The following is a 13989-nucleotide window of genomic DNA, read 5'->3' on the forward strand; positions in this document are numbered from 1 at the left end:
GAACGCTGAAAGGCCTCCGTTACTTGCAGGGGTCCGGTACGCAGGAGAAACGAGGGCTGCACCAACGCGTTCTCAACAGAGTGAGCTCTCAAACCAAAGTCCTCACTGGCAGCGGTGAGACTTTCTGCCAATCAAGGGAGTGACCTGGACCATAACGAAGACCTTCTCCAACAGCCCATAGGCTCGGGCGGCTCCCGGGGAGGCGGAGAGAGTTGGATCCAGCAGCCACTGCAATGTTTTGGCCCCATTTGCCTTGGCAGACGCGATGGGCATACCGAATAGAGTCCCTTAGTGAAATCCCCGGGTAGGTAAGGGTACTTCTTAAGTGAGCTTGCTGCCAGAAAGTAGAAGCAAGGAGATGATTGGCAGGGAAAGGCTCTGAGATTGCGGCGGTCAGCACGAGCTTGACAGACGCACTGTCACCGAACGTTTCTTGTCCTAGGAAAGAACGCCAAAGCGGCGCATTCTTTCCTGGACTGGAAGAGACCTCTGAGCTCGGTGGCAAGACCACTGGTTGACTGTGACGTCCTAGAGCTCCTTGGACTCGTCCTCTGCAGCCGCGCTCATTTCTCTCTGGCGTTTGCCAAGCAGTAAGCAGGCCTCGTCCACAGCAGCAGAAGCCGGTTGCCCCCAGCTGCGAAAATACAGATAAGGGTGCAGGGAGAAGAAAGAGGTGTGCCACAGACAGTGCTCTCTGCAAAGGCTACGGGAAGCCCGGCGGAGGACTGACTGCCTATGTGAGGAGAGTGGTAGGAGTTCTGCCCCCAAACCCTGTGGAGTGCTGCAGCCGCCGCCACGTAGCAAGCCGCGCTCAGAGGGTAAGTGGAAGCAGGACGCCCGCGGAGCCTGTGAAGGCTTTGGACTACTGAGTGTGGGCATCGGGGCCAGAGCGTGCCCTTGTGCCTAGGCACTTTGCGCCAGGGGCGAGGGCAGGTAAGTCGTTAGTTCAGAGCAGCAGAAGGTTGAACTTGGCGCAGGCCACGCTGAGCGTCTCCGCAAAGCAGCCTTCTCCAAGAGCAGAGAAGCAGAGGCCGTCTCGACCAGCATCTCAAAGAGCGTCCAGTCACCAAAGGAACACATTGGGAGCAGGCTACCAACGCACAGCTTTCGAGGAAGGTAGCTCAGTGCCAAGAAAGTGACACCTGGAGGGTGATCCGGGCAGCGTTGTCTTCCCCTGGAAAGTAATGCGGGCCCTTGTGATCCCTAAGTGAGGTTAGCTGCACAGCGTGGGCCCCGCAATGGCGAGGCAAAAACATCTCAGAGTGCCAGTGAACCAGCAAACACACAGGCGCAGTAGCAGCACCCACTTGGCTCAGAGAACAAAGAGTTCCCGTGCAGCGCGTTCCCTCCTCGAATGGAAAGTTTCTTTTGGTGTGTTCAAAGGACAGTCATGTTCGAGAGCGCTGCACTAGCACACTCTCAACAGTTAAGGGGAAGCTGCACTCACTCGAGTGTATCAAGGCCGAACACCGTGAAGGCATTTCCCTGTGTGCCAAAGAAGAGAAGAGAAAGGCCCTCTCCCCCAAAAGCAAAGGGCTTGTACGGTGCTGCAAAGGAACGACAATATTTGTCAGCTACGGCTCTTTCGGTGTGTGGGACTTGCTTCCACCGCTCGCTGTGCCTGCTAAAGTTTTAGAGGTCCGGCCAAAGGCTTGCGAGGCTGCCAGGAGAGGTGCCGGAAGCCTTTGCTTCAGGAGCCAAAGGAGCGTGAACTGGCTGCAAGCAGCCTGCCTAGGCTTCCTCGCTCCACAAGTATGCGTTTTCCCCAGGAAGGAGTTTGAACGCTGAAAGGCCTCCGTTACTTGCAGGGGTCCGGTACGCAGGAGAAACGAGGGCTGCACCAACGCGTTCTCAACAGAGTGAGCTCTCAAACCAAAGTCCTCACTGGCAGCGGTGAGACTTTCTGCCAATCAAGGGAGTGACCTGGACCATAACGAAGACCTTCTCCAACAGCCCATAGGCTCGGGCGGCTCCCGGGGAGGCGGAGAGAGTTGGATCCAGCAGCCACTGCAATGTTTTGGCCCCAGTTGCCTTGGCAGACGCGATGGGCATACCGAATAGAGTCCCTTAGTGAAATCCCCGGGTAGGTAAGGGTACTTCTTAAGTGAGCTTGCTGCCAGAAAGTAGAAGCAAGGAGATGATTGGCAGGGAAAGGCTCTGAGATTGCGGCGGTCAGCACGAGCTTGACAGACGCACTGTCACCGAACGTTTCTTGTCCTAGGAAAGAACGCCAAAGCGGCGCATTCTTTCCTGGACTGGAAGAGACCTCTGAGCTCGGTGGCAAGACCACTGGTTGACTGTGACGTCCTAGAGCTCCTTGGACTCGTCCTCTGCAGCCGCGCTCATTTCTCTCTGGCGTTTGCCAAGCAGTAAGCAGGCCTCATCCACAGCAGCAGAAGCCGGTTGCCCCCAGCTGCGAAAATACAGATAAGGGTGCAGGGAGAAGAAAGAGGTGTGCCACAGACAGTGCTCTCTGCAAAGGCTACGGGAAGCCCGGCGGAGGACTGACTGCCTATGTGAGGAGAGTGGTAGGAGTTCTGCCCCCAAACCCTGTGGAGTGCTGCAGCCGCCGCCACGTAGCAAGCCGCGCTCAGAGGGTAAGTGGAAGCAGGACGCCCGCGGAGCCTGTGAAGGCTTTGGACTACTGAGTGTGGGCATCGGGGCCAGAGCGTGCCCTTGTGCCTAGGCACTTTGCGCCAGGGGCGAGGGCAGGTAAGTCGTTAGTTCAGAGCAGCAGAAGGTTGAACTTGGCGCAGGCCACGCTGAGCGTCTCCGCAAAGCAGCCTTCTCCAAGAGCAGAGAAGCAGAGGCCGTCTGGACCAGCATCTCAAATAGCGTCCAGTCACCAAAGGAACACATTGGGAGCAGGCTACCAACGCACAGCTTTCGAGGAAGGTAGCTCAGTGCCAAGAAAGTGACACCTGGAGGGTGATCCGGGCAGCGTTGTCTTCCCCTGGAAAGTAATGCGGGCCCTTGTGATCCCTAAGTGAGGTTAGCTGCACAGCGTGGGCCCCGCAATGGCGAGGCAAAAACATCTCAGAGTGCCAGTGAACCAGCAAACACACAGGCGCAGTAGCAGCACCCACTTGGCTCAGAGAACAAAGAGTTCCCGTGCAGCGCGTTCCCTCCTCGAATGGAAAGTTTCTTTTGGTGTGTTCAAAGGACAGTCATGTTCGAGAGCGCTGCACTAGCACACTCTCAACAGTTAAGGGGAAGCTGCACTCACTCGAGTGTATCAAGGCCGAACACCGTGAAGGCATTTCCCTGTGTGCCAAAGAAGAGAAGAGAAAGGCCCTCTCCCCCAAAAGCAAAGGGCTTGTACGGTGCTGCAAAGGAACGACAATATTTGTCAGCTACGGCTCTTTCGGTGTGTGGGACTTGCTTCCACCGCTCGCTGTGCCTGCTAAAGTTTTAGAGGTCCGGCCAAAGGCTTGCGAGGCTGCCAGGAGAGGTGCCGGAAGCCTTCGCTTCAGGAGCCAAAGGAGCGTGAACTGGCTGCAAGCAGCCTGCCTAGGCTTCCTCGCTCCACAAGTATGCGTTTTCCCCAGGAAGGAGTTTGAACGCTGAAAGGCCTCCGTTACTTGCAGGGGTCCGGTACGCAGGAGAAACGAGGGCTGCACCAACGCGTTCTCAACAGAGTGAGCTCTCAAACCAAAGTCCTCACTGGCAGCGGTGAGACTTTCTGCCAATCAAGGGAGTGACCTGGACCATAACGAAGACCTTCTCCAACAGCCCATAGGCTCGGGCGGCTCCCGGGGAGGCGGAGAGAGTTGGATCCAGCAGCCACTGCAATGTTTTGGCCCCAGTTGCCTTGGCAGACGCGATGGGCATACCGAATAGAGTCCCTTAGTGAAATCCCCGGGTAGGTAAGGGTACTTCTTAAGTGAGCTTGCTGCCAGAAAGTAGAAGCAAGGAGATGATTGGCAGGGAAAGGCTCTGAGATTGCGGCGGTCAGCACCAGCTTGACAGACGCACTGTCACCGAACGTTTCTTGTCCTAGGAAAGAACGCCAAAGCGGCGCATTCTTTCCTGGACTGGAAGAGATCTCTGAGCTCGGTGGCAAGACCACTGGTTGACTGTGACGTCCTAGAGCTCCTTGGACTCGTCCTCTGCAGCCGCGCTCATTTCTCTCTGGCGTTTGCCAAGCAGTAAGCAGGCCTCGTCCACAGCAGCAGAAGCCGGTTGCCCCCAGCTGCGAAAATACAGATAAGGGTGCAGGGAGAAGAAAGAGGTGTGCCACAGACAGTGCTCTCTGCAAAGGCTACGGGAAGCCCGGCGGAGGACTGACTGCCTATGTGAGGAGAGTGGTAGGAGTTCTGCCCCCTAACCCTGTGGAGTGCTGCAGCCGCCGCCACGTAGCAAGCCGCGCTCAGAGGGTAAGTGGAAGCAGGACGCCCGCGGAGGCTGTGAAGGCTTTGGACTACTGAGTGTGGGCATCGGGGCCAGAGCGTGCCCTTGTGCCTAGGCACTTTGCGCCAGGGGCGAGGGCAGGTAAGTCGTTAGTTCAGAGCAGCAGAAGGTTGAACTTGGCGCAGGCCACGCTGAGCGTCTCCGCAAAGCAGCCTTCTCCAAGAGCAGAGAAGCAGAGGCCGTCTCGACCAGCATCTCAAAGAGCGTCCAGTCACCAAAGGAACACATTGGGAGCAGGCTACCAACGCACAGCTTTCGAGGAAGGTAGCTCAGTGCCAAGAAAGTGACACCTGGAGGGTGATCCGGGCAGCGTTGTCCTCCCCTGGAAAGTAATGCGGGCCCTTGTGATCCCTAAGTGAGGTTAGCTGCACAGCGTGGGCCCCGCAATGGCGAGGCAAAAACATCTCAGAGTGCCAGTGAACCAGCAAACACACAGGCGCAGTAGCAGCACCCACTTGGCTCAGAGAACAAAGAGTTCCCGTGCAGCGCGTTCCCTCCTCGAATGGAAAGTTTCTTTTGGTGTGTTCAAAGGACAGTCATGTTCGAGAGCGCTGCACTAGCACACTCTCAACAGTTAAGGGGAAGCTGCACTCACTCGAGTGTATCAAGGCCGAACACCGTGAAGGCATTTCCCTGTGTGCCAAAGAAGAGAAGAGAAAGGCCCTCTCCCCCAAAAGCAAAGGGCTTGTACGGTGCTGCAAAGGAACGACAATATTTTTCAGCTACGGCTCTTTCGGTGTGTGGGACTTGCTTCCACCGCTCGCTGTGCCTGCTAAAGTTTTAGAGGTCCGGCCAAAGGCTTGCGAGGTTGCCAGGAGAGGTGCCGGAAGCCTTCGCTTCAGGAGCCAAAGGAGCGTGAACTGGCTGCAAGCAGCCTGCCTAGGCTTCCTCGCTCCACAAGTATGCGTTTTCCCCAGGAAGGAGTTTGAACGCTGAAAGGCCTCCGTTACTTGCAGGGGTCCGGTACGCAGGAGAAACGAGGGCTGCACCAACGCGTTCTCAACAGAGTGAGCTCTCAAACCAAAGTCCTCACTGGCAGCGGTGAGACTTTCTGCCAATCAAGGGAGTGACCTGGACCATAACGAAGACCTTCTCCAACAGCCCATAGGCTCGGGCGGCTCCCGGGGAGGCGGAGAGAGTTGGATCCAGCAGCCACTGCAATGTTTTGGCCCCAGTTGCCTTGGCAGACGCGATGGGCATACCGAATAGAGTCCCTTAGTGAAATCCCCGGGTAGGTAAGGGTACTTCTTAAGTGAGCTTGCTGCCAGAAAGTAGAAGCAAGGAGATGATTGGCAGGGAAAGGCTCTGAGATTGCGGCGGTCAGCACGAGCTTGACAGACGCACTGTCACCGAACGTTTCTTGTCCTAGGAAAGAACGCCAAAGCGGCGCATTCTTTCCTGGACTGGAAGAGACCTCTGAGCTCGGTGGCAAGACCACTGGTTGACTGTGACGTCCTAGAGCTCCTTGGACTCGTCCTCTGCAGCCGCGCTCATTTCTCTCTGGCGTTTGCCAAGCAGTAAGCAGGCCTCGTCCACAGCAGCAGAAGCCGGTTGCCCCCAGCTGCGAAAATACAGATAAGGGTGCAGGGAGAAGAAAGAGGTGTGCCACAGACAGTGCTCTCTGCAAAGCCTACGGGAAGCCCGGCGGAGGACTGACTGCCTATGTGAGGAGAGTGGTAGGAGTTCTGCCCCCAAACCCTGTGGAGTGCTGCAGCCGCCGCCACGTAGCAAGCCGCGCTCAGAGGGTAAGTGGAAGCAGGACGCCCGCGGAGCCTGTGAAGGCTTTGGACTACTGAGTGTGGGCATCGGGGCCAGAGCGTGCCCTTGTGCCTAGGCACTTTGCGCCAGGGGCGAGGGCAGGTAAGTCGTTAGTTCAGAGCAGCAGAAGGTTGAACTTGGCGCAGGCCACGCTGAGCGTCTCCGCAAAGCAGCCTTCTCCAAGAGCAGAGAAGCAGAGGCCGTCTCGACCAGCATCTCAAAGAGCGTCCAGTCACCAAAGGAACACATTGGGAGCAGGCTACCAACGCACAGCTTTCGAGGAAGGTAGCTCAGTGCCAAGAAAGTGACACCTGGAGGGTGATCCGGGCAGCGTTGTCCTCCCCTGGAAAGTAATGCGGGCCCTTGTGATCCCTAAGTGAGGTTAGCTGCACAGCGTGGGCCCCGCAATGGCGAGGCAAAAACATCTCAGAGTGCCAGTGAACCAGCAAACACACAGGCGCAGTAGCAGCACCCACTTGGCTCAGAGAACAAAGAGTTCCCGTGCAGCGCGTTCCCTCCTCGAATGGAAAGTTTCTTTTGGTGTGTTCAAAGGACAGTCATGTTCGAGAGCGCTGCACTAGCACACTCTCAACAGTTAAGGGGAAGCTGCACTCACTCGAGTGTATCAAGGCCGAACACCGTGAAGGCATTTCCCTGTGTGCCAAAGAAGAGAAGAGAAAGGCCCTCTCCCCCAAAAGCAAAGGGCTTGTACGGTGCTGCAAAGGAACGACAATATTTTTCAGCTACGGCTCTTTCGGTGTGTGGGACTTGCTTCCACCGCTCGCTGTGCCTGCTAAAGTTTTAGAGGTCCGGCCAAAGGCTTGCGAGGCTGCCAGGAGAGGTGCCGGAAGCCTTCGCTTCAGGAGCCAAAGGAGCGTGAACTGGCTGCAAGCAGCCTGCCTAGGCTTCCTCGCTCCACAAGTATGCGTTTTCCCCAGGAAGGAGTTTGAACGCTGAAAGGCCTCCGTTACTTGCAGGGGTCCGGTACGCAGGAGAAACGAGGGCTGCACCAACGCGTTCTCAACAGAGTGAGCTCTCAAACCAAAGTCCTCACTGGCAGCGGTGAGACTTTCTGCCAATCAAGGGAGTGACCTGGACCATAACGAAGACCTTCTCCAACAGCCCATAGGCTCGGGCGGCTCCCGGGGAGGCGGAGAGAGTTGGATCCAGCAGCCACTGCAATGTTTTGGCCCCAGTTGCCTTGGCAGACGCGATGGGCATACCGAATAGAGTCCCTTAGTGAAATCCCCGGGTAGGTAAGGGTACTTCTTAAGTGAGCTTGCTGCCAGAAAGTAGAAGCAAGGAGATGATTGGCAGGGAAAGGCTCTGAGATTGCGGCGGTCAGCACGAGCTTGACAGACGCACTGTCACCGAACGTTTCTTGTCCTAGGAAAGAACGCCAAAGCGGCGCATTCTTTCCTGGACTGGAAGAGACCTCTGAGCTCGGTGGCAAGACCACTGGTTGACTGTGACGTCCTAGAGCTCCTTGGACTCGTCCTCTGCAGCCGCGCTCATTTCTCTCTGGCGTTTGCCAAGCAGTAAGCAGGCCTCGTCCACAGCAGCAGAAGCCGGTTGCCCCCAGCTGCGAAAATACAGATAAGGGTGCAGGGAGAAGAAAGAGGTGTGCCACAGACAGTGCTCTCTGCAAAGGCTACGGGAAGCCCGGCGGAGGACTGACTGCCTATGTGAGGAGAGTGGTAGGAGTTCTGCCCCCAAACCCTGTGGAGTGCTGCAGCCGCCGCCACGTAGCAAGCCGCGCTCAGAGGGTAAGTGGAAGCAGGACGCCCGCGGAGCCTGTGAAGGCTTTGGACTACTGAGTGTGGGCATCGGGGCCAGAGCGTGCCCTTGTGCCTAGGCACTTTGCGCCAGGGGCGAGGGCAGGTAAGTCGTTAGTTCAGAGCAGCAGAAGGTTGAACTTGGCGCAGGCCACGCTGAGCGTCTCCGCAAAGCAGCCTTCTCCAAGAGCAGAGAAGCAGAGGCCGTTTCGACCAGCATCTCAAAGAGCGTCCAGTCACCAAAGGAACACATTGGGAGCAGGCTACCAACGCACAGCTTTCGAGGAAGGTAGCTCAGTGCCAAGAAAGTGACACCTGGAGGGTGATCCGGGCAGCGTTGTCCTCCCCTGGAAAGTAATGCGGGCCCTTGTGATCCCTAAGTGAGGTTAGCTGCACAGTGTGGGCCCCGCAATGGCGAGGCAAAAACATCTCAGAGTGCCAGTGAACCAGCAAACACACAGGCGCAGTAGCAGCACCCACTTGGCTCAGAGAACAAAGAGTTCCCGTGCAGCGCGTTCCCTCCTCGAATGGAAAGTTTCTTTTGGTGTGTTCAAAGGACAGTCATGTTCGAGAGCGCTGCACTAGCACACTCTCAACAGTTAAGGGGAAGCTGCACTCACTCGAGTGTATCAAGGCCGAACACCGTGAAGGCATTTCCCTGTGTGCCAAAGAAGAGAAGAGAAAGGCCCTCTCCCCCAAAAGCAAAGGGCTTGTACGGTGCTGCAAAGGAACGACAATATTTGTCAGCTACGGCTCTTTCGGTGTGTGGGACTTGCTTCCACCGCTCGCTGTGCCTGCTAAAGTTTTAGAGGTCCGGCCAAAGGCTTGCGAGGCTGCCAGGAGAGGTGCCGGAAGTCTTCGCTTCAGGAGCCAAAGGAGCGTGAACTGGCTGCAAGCAGCCTGCCTAGGCTTCCTCGCTCCACAAGTATGCGTTTTCCCCAGGAAGGAGTTTGAACGCTGAAAGGCCTCCGTTACTTGCAGGGGTCCGGTACGCAGGAGAAACGAGGGCTGCACCAACGCGTTCTCAACAGAGTGAGCTCTCAAACCAAAGTCCTCACTGGCAGCGGTGAGACTTTCTGCCAATCAAGGGAGTGACCTGGACCATAACGAAGACCTTCTCCAACAGCCCATAGGCTCGGGCGGCTCCCGGGGAGGCGGAGAGAGTTGGATCCAGCAGCCACTGCAATGTTTTGGCCCCAGTTGCCTTGGCAGACGCGATGGGCATACCGAATAGAGTCCCTTAGTGAAATCCCCGGGTAGGTAAGGGTACTTCTTAAGTGAGCTTGCTGCCAGAAAGTAGAAGCAAGGAGATGATTGGCAGGGAAAGGCTCTGAGATTGCGGCGGTCAGCACGAGCTTGACAGACGCACTGTCACTGAACGTTTCTTGTCCTAGGAAAGAACGCCAAAGCGGCGCATTCTTTCCTGGACTGGAAGAGACCTCTGAGCTCGGTGGCAAGACCACTGGTTGACTGTGACGTCCTAGAGCTCCTTGGACTCGTCCTCTGCAGCCGCGCTCATTTCTCTCTGGCGTTTGCCAAGCAGTAAGCAGGCCTCGTCCACAGCAGCAGAAGCCGGTTGCCCCCAGCTGCGAAAATACAGATAAGGGTGCAGGGAGAAGAAAGAGGTGTGCCACAGACAGTGCTCTCTGCAAAGGCTACGGGAAGCCCGGCGGAGGACTGACTGCCTATGTGAGGAGAGTGGTAGGAGTTCTGCCCCCTAACCCTGTGGAGTGCTGCAGCCGCCGCCACGTAGCAAGCCGCGCTCAGAGGGTAAGTGGAAGCAGGACGCCCGCGGAGCCTGTGAAGGCTTTGGACTACTGAGTGTGGGCATCGGGGCCAGAGCGTGCCCTTGTGCCTAGGCACTTTGCGCCAGGGGCGAGGGCAGGTAAGTCGTTAGTTCAGAGCAGCAGAAGGTTGAACTTGGCGCAGGCCACGCTGAGCGTCTCCGCAAAGCAGCCTTCTCCAAGAGCAGAGAAGCAGAGGCCGTCTCGACCAGCATCTCAAAGAGCGTCCAGTCACCAAAGGAACACATTGGGAGCAGGCTACCAACGCACAGCTTTCGAGGAAGGTAGCTCAGTGCCAAGAAAGTGACACCTGGAGGGTGATCCGGGCAGCGTTGTCCTCCCCTGGAAAGTAATGCGGGCCCTTGTGATCCCTAAGTGAGGTTAGCTGCACAGCGTGGGCCCCGCAATGGCGAGGCAAAAACATCTCAGAGTGCCAGTGAACCAGCAAACACACAGGCGCAGTAGCAGCACCCACTTGGCTCAGAGAACAAAGAGTTCCCGTGCAGCGCGTTCCCTCCTCGAATGGAAAGTTTCTTTTGGTGTGTTCAAAGGACAGTCATGTTCGAGAGCGCTGCACTAGCACACTCTCAACAGTTAAGGGGAAGCTGCACTCACTCGAGTGTATCAAGGCCGAACACCGTGAAGGCATTTCCCTGTGTGCCAAAGAAGAGAAGAGAAAGGCCCTCTCCCCCAAAAGCAAAGGGCTTGTACGGTGCTGCAAAGGAACGACAATATTTTTCAGCTACGGCTCTTTCGGTGTGTGGGACTTGCTTCCACCGCTCGCTGTGCCTGCTAAAGTTTTAGAGGTCCGGCCAAAGGCTTGCGAGGCTGCCAGGAGAGGTGCCGGAAGCCTTCGCTTCAGGAGCCAAAGGAGCGTGAACTGGCTGCAAGCAGCCTGCCTAGGCTTCCTCGCTCCACAAGTATGCGTTTTCCCCAGGAAGGAGTTTGAACGCTGAAAGGCCTCCGTTACTTGCAGGGGTCCGGTACGCAGGAGAAACGAGGGCTGCACCAACGCGTTCTCAACAGAGTGAGCTCTCAAACCAAAGTCCTCACTGGCAGCGGTGAGACTTTCTGCCAATCAAGGGAGTGACCTGGACCATAACGAAGACCTTCTCCAACAGCCCATAGGCTCGGGCGGCTCCCGGGGAGGCGGAGAGAGTTGGATCCAGCAGCCACTGCAATGTTTTGGCCCCAGTTGCCTTGGCAGACGCGATGGGCATACCGAATAGAGTCCCTTAGTGAAATCCCCGGGTAGGTAAGGGTACTTCTTAAGTGAGCTTGCTGCCAGAAAGTAGAAGCAAGGAGATGATTGGCAGGGAAAGGCTCTGAGATTGCGGCGGTCAGCACGAGCTTGACAGACGCACTGTCACCGAACGTTTCTTGTCCTAGGAAAGAACGCCAAAGCGGCGCATTCTTTGCTGGACTGGAAGAGACCTCTGAGCTCGGTGGCAAGACCACTGGTTGACTGTGACGTCCTAGAGCTCCTTGGACTCGTCCTCTGCAGCCGCGCTCATTTCTCTCTGGCGTTTGCCAAGCAGTAAGCAGGCCTCGTCCACAGCAGCAGAAGCCGGTTGCCCCCAGCTGCGAAAATACAGATAAGGGTGCAGGGAGAAGAAAGAGGTGTGCCACAGACAGTGCTCTCTGCAAAGGCTACGGGAAGCCCGGCGGAGGACTGACTGCCTATGTGAGGAGAGTGGTAGGAGTTCTGCCCCCAAACCCTGTGGAGTGCTGCAGCCGCCGCCACGTAGCAAGCCGCGCTCAGAGGGTAAGTGGAAGCAGGACGCCCGCGGAGCCTGTGAAGGCTTTGGACTACTGAGTGTGGGCATCGGGGCCAGAGCGTGCCCTTGTGCCTAGGCACTTTGCGCCAGGGGCGAGGGCAGGTAAGTCGTTAGTTCAGAGCAGCAGAAGGTTGAACTTGGCGCAGGCCACGCTGAGCGTCTCCGCAAAGCAGCCTTCTCCAAGAGCAGAGAAGCAGAGGCCGTCTCGACCAGCATCTCAAAGAGCGTCCAGTCACCAAAGGAACACATTGGGAGCAGGCTACCAACGCACAGCTTTCGAGGAAGGTAGCTCAGTGCCAAGAAAGTGACACCTGGAGGGTGATCCGGGCAGCGTTGTCCTCCCCTGGAAAGTAATGCGGGCCCTTGTGATCCCTAAGTGAGGTTAGCTGCACAGCGTGGGCCCCGCAATGGCGAGGCAAAAACATCTCAGAGTGCCAGTGAACCAGCAAACACACAGGCGCAGTAGCAGCACCCACTTGGCTCAGAGAACAAAGAGTTCCCGTGCAGCGCGTTCCCTCCTCGAATGGAAAGTTTCTTTTGGTGTGTTCAAAGGACAGTCATGTTCGAGAGTGCTGCACTAGCACACTCTCAACAGTTAAGGGGAAGCTGCACTCACTCGAGTGTATCAAGGCCGAACACCGTGAAGGCATTTCCCTGTGTGCCAAAGAAGAGAAGAGAAAGGCCCTCTCCCCCAAAAGCAAAGGGCTTGTACGGTGCTGCAAAGGAACGACAATATTTGTCAGCTACGGCTCTTTCGGTGTGTGGGACTTGCTTCCACCGCTCGCTGTGCCTGCTAAAGTTTTAGAGGTCCGGCCAAAGGCTTGCGAGGCTGCCAGGAGAGGTGCCGGAAGCCTTCGCTTCAGGAGCCAAAGGAGCGTGAACTGGCTGCAAGCAGCCTGCCTAGGCTTCCTCGCTCCACAAGTATGCGTTTTCCCCAGGAAGGAGTTTGAACGCTGAAAGGCCTCCGTTACTTGCAGGGGTCCGGTACGCAGGAGAAACGAGGGCTGCACCAACGCGTTCTCAACAGAGTGAGCTCTCAAACCAAAGTCCTCACTGGCAGCGGTGAGACTTTCTGCCAATCAAGGGAGTGACCTGGACCATAACGAAGACCTTCTCCAACAGCCCATAGGCTCGGGCGGCTCCCGGGGAGGCGGAGAGAGTTGGATCCAGCAGCCACTGCAATGTTTTGGCCCCAGTTGCCTTGGCAGACGCGATGGGCATACCGAATAGAGTCCCTTAGTGAAATCCCCGGGTAGGTAAGGGTACTTCTTAAGTGAGCTTGCTGCCAGAAAGTAGAAGCAAGGAGATGATTGGCAGGGAAAGGCTCTGAGATTGCGGCGGTCAGCACGAGCTTGACAGACGCACTGTCACCGAACGTTTCTTGTCCTAGGAAAGAACGCCAAAGCGGCGCATTCTTTCCTGGACTGGAAGAGACCTCTGAGCTCGGTGGCAAGACCACTGGTTGACTGTGACGTCCTAGAGCTCCTTGGACTCGTCCTCTGCAGCCGCGCTCATTTCTCTCTGGCGTTTGCCAAGCAGTAAGCAGGCCTCGTCCACAGCAGCAGAAGCCGGTTGCCCCCAGCTGCGAAAATACAGATAAGGGTGCAGGGAGAAGAAAGAGGTGTGCCACAGACAGTGCTCTCTGCAAAGGCTACGGGAAGCCCGGCGGAGGACTGACTGCCTATGTGAGGAGAGTGGTAGGAGTTCTGCCCCCAAACCCTGTGGAGTGCTGCAGCCGCCGCCACGTAGCAAGCCGCGCTCAGAGGGTAAGTGGAAGCAGGACGCCCGCGGAGCCTGTGAAGGCTTTGGACTACTGAGTGTGGGCATCGGGGCCAGAGCGTGCCCTTGTGCCTAGGCACTTTGCGCCAGGGGCGAGGGCAGGTAAGTCGTTAGTTCAGAGCAGCAGAAGGTTGAACTTGGCGCAGGCCACGCTGAGCGTCTCCGCAAAGCAGCCTTCTCCAAGAGCAGAGAAGCAGAGGCCGTCTCGACCAGCATCTCAAAGAGCGTCCAGTCACCAAAGGAACACATTGGGAGCAGGCTACCAACGCACAGCTTTCGAGGAAGGTAGCTCAGTGCCAAGAAAGTGACACCTGGAGGGTGATCCGGGCAGCGTTGTCCTCCCCTGGAAAGTAATGCGGGCCCTTGTGATCCCTAAGTGAGGTTAGCTGCACAGCGTGGGCCCCGCAATGGCGAGGCAAAAACATCTCAGAGTGCCAGTGAACCAGCAAACACACAGGCGCAGTAGCAGCACCCACTTGGCTCAGAGAACAAAGAGTTCCCGTGCAGCGCGTTCCCTCCTCGAATGGAAAGTTTCTTTTGGTGTGTTCAAAGGACAGTCATGTTCGAGAGCGCTGCACTAGCACACTCTCAACAGTTAAGGGGAAGCTGCACTCACTCGAGTGTATCAAGGCCGAACACCGTGAAGGCATTTCCCTGTGTGCCAAAGAAGAGAAGAGAAAGGCCCTCTCCCCCAAAAGCAAAGGG

The sequence above is a fragment of the Eubalaena glacialis genome, chromosome 4, assembly GCF_028564815.1.
Source record: "Eubalaena glacialis isolate mEubGla1 chromosome 4, mEubGla1.1.hap2.+ XY, whole genome shotgun sequence".
Lineage (NCBI taxonomy): Eukaryota > Metazoa > Chordata > Mammalia > Artiodactyla > Balaenidae > Eubalaena > Eubalaena glacialis.